Below are 15,549 nucleotides of genomic sequence, written 5' to 3' on the forward strand. Positions count from 1 at the left end.
TAGCAGGAGTTACTTCTGAATTATATACAGTGTTTTTAAAAAACTTTTTCTGGAAATATACACATATGCACATATCAAATTATATACACATATCAAAGTGTACAGCTCAATGAATTTTCACAAACTGAACACACAGGCATAACCAGTACCCAGGTCAAGAAATAGAATGTTGTTAGTACCCTAAAAGCTCCCCGTGTGCTTCCTTCCTGCTACTGTCACCCCTACCCCTACCACCCATGGTAATTAACCACTATCTGACTTCTAAGAGTAAAGATTAGTTTCACTATTTTTGTTCTTAATACCAATGGACTTATACAATATGCACTCATTTGTGTCTGGCTTCTTTCACTCAACATTATATTGTGAGAATCATCTATATTGTTCTGTGTAGATCATTCATTCTTGTTGCTATATAGTATTCTATTTATTTATCCATTTTACTGTTGATGGGCATTTGGGTGGTTCCCAGTTTGGGGCTATTACAAACAGTACTGCCATGAACATTCCAGCACATGTCTTTGGTATACACAGACATACATTTCTGTTGGATAATTACTTAGGAGTGGAATTACCACATTATAGGATACGCATGTTTGGTTTTAGTATATGCTGCCAAACAGTTTTCCAAATATCGACTTACACTCCCACCAGCAACATGAGATCTCTGTTTGCTCCACACCACATCCTCACTAACACTTGGTAATTTCATTTTAGTCTTTCAGGTAGGTGTGTAGTGGTATTCCACTGTGATTTCAATTTGCCATTCCTTGATGACTAAAGAAGTGGAGTACCTTTTCATATGTTTATTGATCATTTGGATATGCTCTTTTATGAAGTATCTGTTCAAGTCTTTTGCCCTTTTTCCTATTAGAGAGTCGCATTTTCCCATTTTTTTTAAGGACATATATATATATATTCTGGATACGAGTTGTTTCTTGATGTCTTAGGTTGGGTTCCCTTGAAGGAAACCCTGAGTCGAGGATTCCAGTGCAAGTGATTTATTGAGAAAGTGCTCCCTGGAGAAATAATATGGGAATGTGAGCGGCAGGATAAGAAAGGGGAAGAAGCCAAGCAAAGGTGCAACTTCAGGCAAAGTCCTGCTGAGGGTGGCTTCAGCCTGATCCTACAGGGGAACTCTGGAATGTTAGTTATACCTCAGAATTTGTCCCAGATTGAGACAAGGGAGCTGGGCTTTCATACCCCTGATACATAATTCTGATACACACTACAACATGGATAAACTTTGAAGACATTACGCAAGGTGAAATAAGCCAAAACAAAAGGACAAATATTGTATGATTCCATTTATGTGAGGTACCTAGATTAGTCAACTTTATAGAGACAGAAAATAGAATAGTGATTACCTGCAGCTAGGAGAAGGAGGGAATGGAGAGTTATTACATAATGAGTACAGAGTTTCAGTTTGGGATGATGAAAAAGTTCTGGAGATGGATAGTGGTGATGGTTGCACAACAATATGAATGTGCTTAATGCCACTGAATTGTACACTTAAAATGGTTAAAATAGTAAATTTTATGTTATTTATATTTTACCACAATAAAAAAATTTTTTAAAATTAAGAGAATCGTACACCATGATCAAGTGGGATTTATCCCTGGGATGCAAGTATGGTTTAACGTATGCAAATCAATAAATGTGATTTACCACATTAATAGAATGAAAGCCAAAAAAAAAAAGATCATCTCAATAAATGCAAAAAATGCATTTCACAAAATTTAACATCCGTTTGTGATAAAAACTCTCAAAAAATTGGATATAGAAGGAACATACCTCAACATAATACAGGCCACATATGAACAAGCCCACAGCTAACATCATACTCAATGGTGAAAGGCTGAAAGCTTTTTCTCTGAGATCAGGAATAAGACAAGGGTGCCGACTCTCAACACTCTGTTCAACATAGTACTGGAAGTCCTAGCCAGAGCAATCCGGCAAGAAAAAGAAATAAAAGGCATCCAAATCAGAAAGGAAGAAGCAAAATTGTGTCTGTTTGAAGATGATATGATCTTATACATAGAAAACCCTAAAGACTCCGCCAAAAACCTCTTAGAACTAATAAACAAATTCAGTAAAGTTGTAGGATACAAAATCAACATACAAAAATAAGTTATGTTTTTATACACTAACAAAGATGATCTGAAACAGAAATTTAAGAAAACAATCTCATTTACAATAGCATCAAAAACAATAAAATATTTAGGAACAAATTTAACAAAGGAAGTGAAATCCGTACACTGAAAACTATAACACATTGTTGAAAGAACCTGAAGAAGACACAGATAAATGGAAAGACATCCATGTTCATAGATTAGAAGAATAAATATTATTAAAATGCCCATACTACCCAAAGTGATCTACAGATTCAATGTAACCCCAATTGAAATTCCATTGGCATTTTTCACAGAAATAGAAAAAATAATCTTAAAATTTATATGGAACCACAAAAGACCCCAAATAGCCAAAGCAATACTAAGGAAAAAACGTAGCTGGAGGCATCACGATACGTAATTTTAAACTTATTACAAAGCTATAGTAATCAAAACAGTATGGTACTGGCATAAAAACAGACACATAGACCAAGGGAATATAATGAAGAGCCCAGAAATAAACCCCTACATATACAGTCAACTAATATTTGACAAAGGAGCCAAGAATACTCAATGGGGAAAAGATAGTCTCTTCAATAAATGGTGTCGGATAAACTGGATACTCACATGAAAAAAATGAAATTGAACCTCTATCTTACACCTCTCACAAAAATTAACTTGAAATGGATTAAAGACTTAAATATAAGACATGAAACTATAAAACTACAAGAATAAAACAGGGAAAAATCTCCTTGACATTGGTCTTGGCAATGACTTTTTGGATATGACACTAAAAGCACAATGAAAGCAAAAATGAACAAATGAGACTACATCAAACCAAAAAGCTTCGGCACAGCAAAAGAAACTATCAGCAAAATGAAAAGGCAACCTACGGAATGGAGAAAATATTTGCAAACCATATATCTGATAAGGAGTTAATATCTAAAATATACAAGGAACTCATACAACTCAATAGCAAAAAAAATGAACAATCCAATTAAAACATTGGCAGAGGATTGAATAGAAATTTTTCCAAAGAAGACAAACAAATGGCCAACAGGTACATGAAAAGGTGCTCAGATATCGGAGTCAAGATGGCGGCGTAAGCAGACTCGGAACTCACATCCTCCCGTGGACACAGCCAATTTACAACTACTCGTGGAAAAATTACCCCTGAGACAGAACTGAAAACTGGATGAGAGGAACTCTTGCAACAAAGGACAATCCTAATTGAGGTAGAAGAGGCAGAGACTCCCTTCTGGAGAGAAAAACGCCGCCTTCACAAGCCGCCAGCTTCATGGCCGCCGGGAGCAGCTCACAGGTACGCAGCCTCCCTGGAGGCGCGGGGTCCTGAGCCAGAGAGCGCCCCCGCCGTGGGCATATTGTGGACCCAGCACAATCGAGACCAGCGGCATAATATCTGACTGTGCCTGCTACTAAAACACTGGGGAGCACCCCCAGAAAACCCGGTTCACAAAGAAACTAAAACTGGTTCTTAAAGGGCCCGCGTGCAAACTCACCCGTTTCAGGAAGCACCCTAAAATCACCAGAAAGAAAGGTGTACAGTGCTCTGGTGACAAGAGACTCACCTAATAGGCCCTGAGTGTATCTTGGTGAGGGGTGAGACCTCTCCAGGGACTGAGACATTGGCGGCAGCCATTGTTGTGGCCTGGTGTGGGCGTGCTGACACAGACACCATTGGAGTTCTCCCTGAGGCCTGCTAGCCCAGGGTCTGCTCCACCCGCTAGAGCACCGATTTAATCCAGCTCAGCCAGGGCAGGCAGCCCACCCTAGAGACTGGCCCCACCCAACAGCAAGCCCTCAGGCAACTTGTGGGCCTGCATAGATTGGTGACTGGATTCTCTGCAGCCTGGCAACTGAGCCGACTTGAGCGGGGCAGGGTGTGCACAAGGAGCGGGTGGAGCGTGTGGGGCGGTGGCGGAGTGTGTGGGGCTCCCGCCGTGGAGAGACTGGGTCCGCCTGGGGAGGTCGGGGCGCTCACACGGGGCAGGACTGTGTTGACTGTGTGTGTGGACCTGTGGGCGGCAGGGCTTCTCAGCCGCAGAAGACTTGTCCTTCTCAAAGACCCACATAGGAGGTTTGCTCCACCTTCCAAAACCTGAAACAGTTGGGTGCTCCTGTGCCTGAGGCCAGCCCCACCCAGCTGCAATCCTCAGAGAGCTGACAAGAGACCTAATAGGCTAGAGGCTTACAGCAATTGTAAGGCCCTGAGCCTAACAACCTGCCACGGTGGGGGCCTACTCACTTAAAAGAAATACTGCAACACAAATGTGGTATTAGAACTTGCAGCCAACTGTACTGGGACTCCCCACACCTGATAAAGAGACCGAAGGGCCCACAACAACTACAAGCAGCTGAGCATTACAACAGCTGGCCAGGAGCATAACTCAGCCTCCCTGGGCACCTACAGGGAGAGCAAACAGGCCACAGCAGAAGGATACACATAGCCCACATAGGGGTCACCCCTGGAACATTGAGAACTGAGGGAAGCACACTGGAAGCCTCCTAAGCCGTCACTTACATAAGGTCACCTATCCAAGAGCAGGAGACGTAGCTGACCTACCTAATACATAGACACAAGCACAGGGAAAGAGGCAAAATGAAGAGGCAAAAGAATACATTCCAAGTAAGGGAACAGGACAAAACCCCAGAAAAGGAACTAAGTGAAACAGAAATGAGCAACCTACCTGACAGAGAGTTCAAGCTAAGAGTGTTAAGGATGCTCACTGATCTGGGGAGAAGAATAGATGAACTCAGTGAGAATGTCAACAAAGAAATGGAAGATATAAAAAAGAACCAATCAGAAATGAAGAATACAATACTGGAAATGAAAAATTCATTAGAGGGACTCAAAAGCAGAGTAGAGGATACAGAAGAACGGATCTGTGAGCTGGACGAAAGACTAGAAGAAATTACCCGAGGTGAACAGGTAAAAGAGAAAAGAATTAAAAAGACTGAGGACAGTCTAAGGGACCTCTGGGACAACATCAAGCACACTAACATCCGTGTTATAGGTGTCCCAGAAGGAGAAGAGCGAGACAAGGGGTCAAAGAATCTATTTCAAGAAATAATAGATGAAAACTTCCCTAACCTAAGGAAGGAAACAGACATCCAGGTACAGGAAGCACAGAGAGCCCCAAACAAGATAAACCCAAAGAGGCCCACACCAAGACACATCATAATCAAAATGTCCAGAATTAAAGATAAAGAGAGAATCCTAAAAGCCGCAAGAGAATGTCAAGTTACGTACAAAGGAAACCCCATAAGGCTATCAGCTGACTTCTCTGCAGAAACCTTACAGGCTAGAAGAGAATGGCATGATATATTTAAAGTGCTAAAAGGAAAAAACTTACAGCCAAGAATACTCTACCCAGCAAGGTTATCATTCAAAATGGAAGGGGAGGTCAAAATTTTCCCAGATAAGCAAAAATTAAAGGAGTTTGTCACCAAGAAACCAGTGCTACAAGAAATGTTAAAGGGACTGATGTAAGGGGAAAAGAAAAGACCACAAATAGGAAAAATTATCTATTTCCATGATTAGAACGTAATGGATACAAATGCACAACAAAGAGGTTAGATATGATATCAGAAACATGAGGGAGGAGGGGAGTTAAAGAGTACAGCTTTCAGACAGAGGTCAAACTAAAGTGACCATCAATTCTGTATAGAAGAAGAAAGGAACAGAGAAGGACTACTAAAACACTGAGAAAAAAAAAGTTAAAAATGGCAGTAAGTACATACTTATCAATAGCTACTTTAAACGTCAATGGACTAAATGCTCCAATTAAAAGGCATAGGGTGGCTGACTGGATAAAAAAACAAGACCCATATATATGCTGCATACAAGAGACACACTTCAGACCTAAAGACACTCACAAACTGAAAGTGAAGGGATGGAAAAAGATACTCCACGCAAATGGCAATGAAAAGAAAGCTGGGGTAGCAGTACTCATATCAGACAAAATAGACTTTAAAACAAAAACTGTAAAAAGAGACAAAGAAGGGCATTACATAATGATCAAGGGGACAATGCAACAAGAGGATATAACACTTGTAAATATCTACGCACCCAATGTAGGTGCACCTAAATATATAAAGCAATTATTAACAGACATAAAAACAGAAATAGACAGTAACACAATAATAGTAGGGGACTTTAACACTCCACTTACACCAACGGATAGATCATCCAAACAGAAGATCAATAAGGAAACATTGGCCTTAAACGACACACTACAACAGATGGACCTAGTAGATATATACAGAGCATTCCATCCAAAAACCGAAGAATACACGTTCTTTTCAAAGGCACATGGAACATTCTCCAGGATTGATCACATATTAGGCCACAAAACAAGTCTCCATAAATTTAAGAAGATTGAAATAATACCAAGCATCTCTTCTGACCACAACGGTATGAAACTAGAAATCAACTATAGGAAGAAAATCAGAAAAGCCACAAATACATGGAGATTAAACAAAATGCTACTGAACAACGACTGGGTTAACGAAGAAATCAAAGAAGAAATCAAAAAATACCTGGAGAGAAATGAAAATGAGGGCCGGCCCCATGGCTTAGTGGTTAAGTGCGTGCCCTCCGCTGCTGGCGGCCCGGGTTCGGATCCCGGGCACGCACTGGTGCACCGCTTCTCCGGCCATGCTGAGGCCACGTCCCACATACAGCAGCTGGAAGGATGTGCAACTGTGACATACAACTATCTACTGGGGCTTTGGGGGAAAAATTTAAAAAATTAAAAAAAAAATTATTAAAAAAAAAAAATGAAAATGAAAATACGACATGCCAGAATTTATGGGATACAGCAAAAGCGGTTCTAAGAGGGAAGTTTATAGCGATACAGGCCTATCTCAACAAACAAGAAAAATCTCAAATAAACAATCTAACAATGCACCTGAAGGAAATGGAAAAAGAAGAACAACCAAGCCCAAAATCAGTAGAAGAAGGGAAATAATAAAAATCAGAGCAGAAATAAATGAAATAGAGACCAAAAAAACAATAGAAAAAATTAATAAAACCAAGAGCTGGTTCTTTGAAAAGGTCAACAAAATTGACAAACCTTTAGCTAGACTCATCAAGAAAAAAAGAGAGAAGGCACAAATAAGTAAAATCAGAAATGAAAGAGGAGAGGTTACAACAGACACCTCAGAAATACAAAAGATTATAAGAGAATACTATGAAAAGCTATATGCCAACCAATTCGACAATCTGGAAGAAGTGGATAAATTCTTAGAATCATACAACCTTCCAAAACTGGATCAAGAAGAAGTAGAGAATTTGAATAGACCAATCACCAGTAAGGAGATCGAAACAGTAATCAAAAACCTCCCCAAAAATAAAAGTCCAGGACCAGACGGCTTCCCTGGTGAATTCTACCAAACATTCAAAGAAGACTTAATACCTATCCTTCTCAAACTGGAAATGGATATAGAAGGAAAGTACCTCAACATAATAAAGACCATATATGAGAAACCCACAGCTAATATCATCCTCAATGGTGAAAAACTGAAAGCCATCCCTCTAAGAACAGGAACCAGACAAGGATGCCCACTGTCACCACTCCTATTTAACATAGTACTGGAAGTCCTAGCCAGAGCAATCAGGCAAGAGAAAGAAATAAAAGGGATCCAAATTGGAAAGGAAGAAGTGAAACTGTCACTATTTGCAGATGACCTGATTTTGTATATAGAAAACCCTAAAGAATCCACCAGAAAACTTTTAGAAGTAATAAACGAATATGGTAAAGTTGCAGGATACAAAATCAACATACAAAAATCAGTTGCATTCCTGTACACTAACAACGAAGTAGCAGAAAGAGAAATTAAGAATACCATCCCATTTACAATTGCAACAAAAAGAATAAAATACCTAGGAATAAACTTAAGCAAAGAGGTGAAAGATCTGTACACCGAAAACTATAAAACATTTCTGAAAGAAATTGAAGAAGACACAAAGAAATGGAAAGATATTCCGTGCTCTTGGATTGGAAGAATTAACATAGTTAAGATGTCCATACTTCCTAAAGCCATCTATAGCTTCAATGCAATCCCTATCAAAGTTCCAACAACATTTTTCACAGAAATAGAACAAAGAATCCTAAAATTTATATGGAACAACAAAAGACCCCGAATAGCTAAAGGAATCCTGAGAAAAAAGAACAAAGCTGGAGGTATCACACTCCCTGACTTCAAAATATACTACAAAGCTGTAGTAACCAAAACAGAATGGTACTGGCACAAAAACAGACACACAGATCAATGGAATAGAATCGAAAGCCCAGAAATAAACCCACACATCTATGGACAGCTAATCTTTGACAAAGGAGCCAAGAACATACAATGGGGAAAAGAAAGTTTCTTCAACAAATGGTGTTGGGAAAACTGGATAGCCACATGCAAAAAAATGAAAGTAGACCCTTACCTTACACCAGACACAAAAATTAACTCCAAATGGATTAAAGACTTGAATGTAAGACCTGAAACTGTGAAACTTCTAGAAGAAAACATAGGCAGTACGCTCTTCGACATCAGTCTTAGCAACATCTTCTCAAACACCACGTCTGACCGGGCAAGAGAAACAATAGAAAAAATAAACAAATGGGACTACATCAAACTAAAAAGCTTCTGCACAGCAAAGGAAACCATCAACAAGACGAAAAGACAACCTAACAATTGGGAGAAGATATTTGCAAACCATACTTCTGATAAGGGCTTAATCTCCAAAATATATAAAGAACTCATGCATCTTACCAACAAAACTACCAACCCAATTAAAAAATGGGCAAAGGACCTGAACAGACATTTCTCCAAAGAAGATATACAGATGGCCAACAGACACATGAAAAGATGTTCAAAATCATTAACTATCAGGGAAATGCAAATCAAAACTACAATGAGATATCACCTGACGCCCGTCAGAATGGCTATAATTAACAAGACAGGAAACAACATGTGTTGGAGAGGATGTGGGGAGAAGGGAACTCTCATACACTGCTGGTGGGAGTGCAAACTGGTGCAGCCACTATGGAAAACAGTATGGAGATTCCTCAAAAAATCAAGGATAGAACTACCATATGATCCAGCCATCCCACTCTTGGGTATTTATCCAAAGAACTTGAAAACACCAATTTGTAAAGGTACATGCACCCCTGTGTTCATTGCAGCGTTATTCACAATAGCCAAGACTTGGAAGCAACCTAAGTGCCCATCAAGGGACGAACGGATAAAGAAGCTGTGGTATATATACACAATGGAATACTACTCAGCCATAAGAAACGATGAAATCCAGCCATTTGTGACATCATGGACGGACATTGAGGGTATAATGCAAAGTGAAATAAGTCAGAGGGAGAAGGTCAAATACCGCATGATTTCCTTCATTAAGTAGTAGATAATAACAACAATAAACAAGCACATAGGGACAGAGATTGGATTGGTGGTTACCAGAGGGGAAGGGGGGAGGGAGGAGGGTGAAAGGGATAATTCAGTACATGTGTGTGGTGATGGGTTGTAATTAGTATTTTGGTGGTGAACATGATGTAATCTATGCAGAAATAGAAGTACAATGATGTACACCTGAAATTTTTACAATGTTATAAACCAATGTTACTGCAATAAACAAAAAATTAAAAAAAATAAAATAAAATAAAAATAAAAATAAAAAAATAAAAATATAAAAAAATTAAAAAAATCTTTATATCTGTTAAAAAAAAAAAAAGAAAAGGTGCTCAACATCACTAATCATCAGGGAAATGCAAATCGAAACCACAATGAGCTATCACCTCACACCTGTTAGGATGGCTATTATCAAAAAGACAAGAGATAACGAGTGTTGGTTGGGCTGTGGAGAAAAGGGAACTCTTGTGCAGTGTTGGTGGGAATGTAAACTGGTACAGCGACTATGGAAAACAATATGGAGGATCCTCAAAAAATTAAAAATAAAATTACCATATGATCTAGCAGTCCTACTTCTGTGTATATATCTGAAGGAAATGACATCAGGATCTTGTAAAGATGTCTGCATCCCCTCATTCATTGTAGTATTATTCACAATAACCAAGACATGGAAACAACATAAATGTCTATGGAGGACAAATGAATGGATAAAGAAAAGGTTATACATATATATACACATACACAATGGAATATTATTAAGTCATAAAAAAGACAGAAATCCTACCGTTTGCAACAACGTGGATGGACCTTGGGGGCATTATGCTAAGTGAAATAAGTCAGACAAACAAAGACAGATACTATATGTTTCTACTTATATGTGGAATCTAAAAATCTCTTGGAAATAGAGAATAGAACGGGGGTTGCCAGAGGCTGGGGGATGGGGGAAATGGAGAGATATTGGTCAAAGGGTGCAAACTTGCAGCTATAAGATGAATAAGTTCTGGGGATCTAACTTATAGCATGGTTACTGTAATCAATAATACCGTATTATATACTTGAAAGTTTTAAGAGAGTAGATCTTAAATGTTTTCACCACACGCAAAAGAAGGTAATTATGTGAGGGGATCAAGGTGTTATCCAACCTTATTGTGGTAATAATTCTGCAATGTATATGTGTATCAAATCATCATGTTGTACATCTTAAACTTACATATATGTTAATAATAGCTGAATAAAGCTGGAAAAATTGGTTTCCATCTAATTCAAATTATATTCTAAAAATGTTTTATTAACATGTAAACATAGTCCTATATATTGTTAACTGGGGAAAAATGGGTAATATACATTGTCTATCATATGATCCCACTTGTATGTGTGTGTGATTGTGTGTGTGTATGACAATTTGGAAGGAGCTAGGTAGACGAGATTGTGGATGGAATTTTTTTCCAATTTTTTCTTTTATTTTTCCTTTCTCTCTTTTATCCTTTTTTGTATTTATCTGTAGTATCTGATTTTCCTGCAATGAAGATATATTCTTACAAGTCAACTTGTATAGATATGTTACAGTTTTTATTAATGTGATTAATACTGAATACATTAAGATGTATAATAAGTATTCAAGACACAGACGTGAATTAGCTGTATTTATCATAGAGTATTTTGTATAACATATGTTAATATTATTTATGCATTGAGACTACCACACTAATGGTATTTCTATTTTATTTTTATTCTTATAACTTCTTGAGGTTCCTTTTTGTGCCATCTACTCTTAGCACAGTTACTGGCACATAGTTGCAAGAGAATTTATGAATAACTTGAATTTCAAGGGAGGAGAAACCTTTGTATGTAGTTGTGTTTAATAATGTGGGGAGAATGATTTAAAACCTCAGTGGTGGTCTACATATATATTTGTAACATAATTCTGGCGTGTATTTTTATATCACCAAACATAACAAACATTATTTCAGGGAAACTGAAATACTGTCAGCAAATGAAATATGAAATAATGCCCTAGACAGTAATTTCTTTTCCTTTCTGCCAATAGAGGGCAACACAAACAAGTTGCTGGATTGGTGGTAGAGTTCATAACCTCCCGTCTATCAACAAAGTTCTAGAAAATCAGTGTTAAACTTGCAACAAACAAAGCAGCATTAGTTGAATCTATAAAACTTTAGTAGGAGGAACTCCTGTCTGGTTTCTCTGCCTGCCCTCTCACTTCTTTCCAATCCCCCAACTACAGTGCCAGTAGAATTTTCTTTTTTAAAAGAGAAATCTGATGTCCTTCCTTTTTTTTTTTAAAGCTTCAATGGAACCCTATGGCCTATAGGATAAAGGCCAGTTCTTTAGTGTGATATTTCAGTTTCTTACCAATATGACTTCAATTTTCATTTCTCACCACTCCACACCCCTGGGAAACTATGTTCTTTAGCCATGTAAAGCTCTTCATGACTCCCCACACACACCACACTCTTCTATACTTTAACGTGTTGCTTCTGTTGTTCTTCCACCTGAAATTCCCTGGACATCCCCCCCCGCCCTTTGAACATCTACTTTTCATTCAAGGCCTGGCTGAAAAGTCATCTCTCTGTGAAGCCTTTCCTGACCTTCCGTTAAAACTGAACCTTGTTTCTCTCTACGTATCAAAACAGTGCACATATTGCTTTTAGAATAATCACTTTGTCTGTATTTCCTAGCTGACTGTAAGGTCCCTGAGGGTTCGTGTGTCATAAGGAAATATCTTATTCATCTTAGTATCCCCAGTGCCTGGCACATAATAAATACTCAAAATGTGTATTCACTGAATGGACAAAAGAAAAGGAACTAAATAGGAAGTTCTCGTACTGGACAAAACACCTTGGATAAAATTTTAGACTGACATTACAGCTAAGGCATGTGGATGGTGCTTCTCATAAGTTCGGGAAGCATCGGATGTTACTAAAAGATTATTTTTGAAACATACAGGAATTTTTTGGTGAATTTTAATTTATTCACCGCTTCTTCGGGGCCAGTGTTTTTGCAGTATTTGTCAAGATGGGGGTCATTTAGGACAGAAGTATAGGGATATCATGTTTTTATAATTTAGAGAAATCCTGATAGCATCAGGTCACTTGATTTCTAGGCCAGGTGGAATTCCACTGTCTTGCTTCTCTGGAGACAAGGGATGATCTACCATCTGTGTGTACTCGGCACACTCAATAACAGATTCCAGTCTCATTTACGCCTCTATGCTGAGATCAGCATTCAAGAGTGTGATGAAGGGGAGAGGAAGCATTCCTTTCATGATTTTACCTCAGACTTGAGCTCCACCGTATGTTTAAAAACACATGATATATATATCAGTAAGTAGATACAGATGATGTTTTGTAGAGGTGATCATTGCTATACCATCTGCCAGGTTCTGCAGTTGGTTAAAAAAAAAGAAAAGAAAAGAAATTAGTTTGGCAGGATTTGCTCTTCACAAAATCATGTTGATTTTTGCCAATTCCATGTAATTTGATATGCCCTTGTAAAATGAGTAAGAGAAAAGTGCTTTCACATTGAACCACAGGAAAAATATGGCCATTGTTCTTATGACCCTTGTTAAAAACAAAAAATCAAGTATGAGTTAGGGCGGTAGTAAATAAAAGAGAAAATAAAGGAGACAGAGACAGTTGGGTAACTAATTCAGAATTACCAAAACTCAAAAATTATTTGCAGCTGTAATATAATTGATATATTATTGCCATGTCTTAAACTAGAAAGAAGAAGGGGGATGAGATCTAAAGCCTTTGGGAGCAAAATATGCCCAACCCAGGACTTGGAAACCTGTTGTTTTAGATTTATCCTAGTAAATTTCCACAGAAAGTGTGTATGAGTTTGTGAAAGGTAATAATTACACGTGAATGATTTCTTCCTAATTTAGAGTCCAAGTCCTCACATGATTAATATATTGTGAAATGTAGGAGATCTAGTTGGTATTACCTACTAACATTATTTCAGTCACTATCGTGGTTGTCTACCATGTTGATTTCACAATGATTTTGGAAGAGGCCAATTGAACTGCTAAATATAAATAAAGGGCATAACTCTGGTCTGTTATCCACTTTGCTTTTATTAAACAAAATGTTGACTAAGTGATTTCAAGTGGGGATACATTCTAAATAAATGTTGAGTGAATGGGTTTTAGTGAAAGTAGGTTTGTACGTAGAGCTTCCCATTTTGGCTGTGAGTGGTGGACACACATAAGAGAATCACAGTGCCCCATAGTCACATTAACCTAATTTTGTTACGTTCTTTTAAAATAACCTCTTTTAATAAATTACATTTCTTGCTACTTAAAAATCAAGTTCTTTAAACGAAAGTTACAAAAAAATTATTTTAACAAATTTATTCATTCAACTAATATAGAGTGCATAGTATGTGCAAGGGCACTGATACTCTACATTTGTCAGTTAAAAAAAAAGATTTGGTTTATACCTTGCATTAACAGATCATATATGTCAAACTATATGCCACAAACTTTATGGCATTTTATTATTAACATTATTATCAGCTCCCTCTGTTTCATCACAGCATTCCACCAAAGATTTAAGCTTCTGTTAATTTGAAAAGAATTGCCATCTTGTATGGCTATCAAAGAATCTATACAAATGATTCTAGGTGTTATCCACACTTTTCACAAGCAGCTCTGTGCTAGACAGTCTTCTTTCGGGCCTTTAGTTCCAATCTCTCTCTGCCTTTCTCTGTGCCTGGGGTCTGACGTCTATGGTCTGCATCCTCTGGGTTCTCTTGCTCTCTGCTTCTCATGGGGTTCAGCAGTGGGGAGTGCTCGCCGGCAATATAAGTGAGAAGGACAGAGAGACAGGGATATTCTTTCGCTTTTTTTTCTTTGCATCATGATGATGGCAGTGGCCCTATCCTCTACGGACATAGCTCCTATCCAGTGGCTCCTCTTCCGAGACTATAGTCTTTCAAGTTTCAGGTTTCAGACCTCTTGCCCCTTCAAGCCTAGGGTTGGAAGTGCTCCCTGCCATTGCTCTTCCCTGGGTGCTTTACACATTCTGTTGTTTCACTTAACTCTTCACACCTCTCTAAGTCATCCCTTCATTAAATTCTCTTTAGTTAAACACTTCAAGGGTGTCCCTATTTCCTGCTGGTACTTAAGAGAATTTCCCCCCAAATAGTTTTATAACCAGGGGAAAAGTTTTTGTGGTAACACGATGAGAGATTGAAAGCAATTTGAACTATATCTGATACACTAGAATAATGGAATTCAGTTTCCAAGCAACTTGTGGACCAACTCTTGTGCACTCCCGAAACATAATTATACAATATAGTTGGATGGTTAATTTAATTATTTATAATGTTAATTAATTGACTGGAAAAAAATTCAATCCTGTTTTTTGTTTTGCTTGCATCTAGTGGAAATATTGTGAATACTGGTTTAGAGGTTGACAAACTATGGCCTGGGGGACAAACCTGGCCTACTGTCTCTTTTTATAAATAAAGTTTTGCTACAACACAGCAATGCCTATTTTTTTTTAATTGAGGTAACTGGTTTATAACATTATGTAAATTTCAGGTGTACATCATTATATTTTGACTTCTGTAGACTACATCGTGTTCAATAGCAAAAGTCTAGGGCAATGCCTATTTCTTTACGCATAGTCTATGGCTGCATTATGCTACCATGGCAGAGGTGAATAGTTGCAACAGAGACCTTATGGCACACAAAACGTAAAATATTTACTAGCTGGCCTTTTACAGAAAAAGTTTGCTGACCTCTGAACTAATTGATTAAATGATATATTTGCCATTTTATTTCTTTTGGCCTCATTGGAGACAATCTCCTCTGTGTCTTGTATGCTCAGTAGTCTACCTCACACACATGGTAGCTCAATAAATATTGATTAATGAAGAAAGTGAGAATGCACTGACCAATATAGAACTCATAACCTCAGTTTTACTTTAAATCCAGAGAACACATTTTTATTTTTTTGCAAGATTTATTAGTCAAATTTTAGATATG

At 37.9% G+C, this 15,549-nt stretch overlaps 1 long non-coding RNA gene across 2 annotated transcripts in view; it reads right to left on the minus strand.

Annotated features, from left to right (window-relative positions):
* LOC147915964 (uncharacterized) overlaps positions 1-3,757 on the minus strand; it is a 39,158-nt gene extending 35,401 nt beyond the window's left edge. For both annotated transcript variants that reach the window (XR_015553649.1, XR_015553648.1), the window contains exon 1: positions 3,698-3,757. This is a non-coding gene — a long non-coding RNA (uncharacterized LOC147915964). The remainder of the gene's footprint in view (positions 1-3,697) is intronic.
* Positions 3,758-15,549: the final 11,792 nt, after the last annotated feature.

This window comes from Ceratotherium simum, chromosome 11 (genome assembly GCF_057802395.1).
Source record: "Ceratotherium simum simum isolate JZ-2026a chromosome 11, ASM5780239v1, whole genome shotgun sequence".
NCBI classification, from domain to species: domain Eukaryota; kingdom Metazoa; phylum Chordata; class Mammalia; order Perissodactyla; family Rhinocerotidae; genus Ceratotherium; species Ceratotherium simum.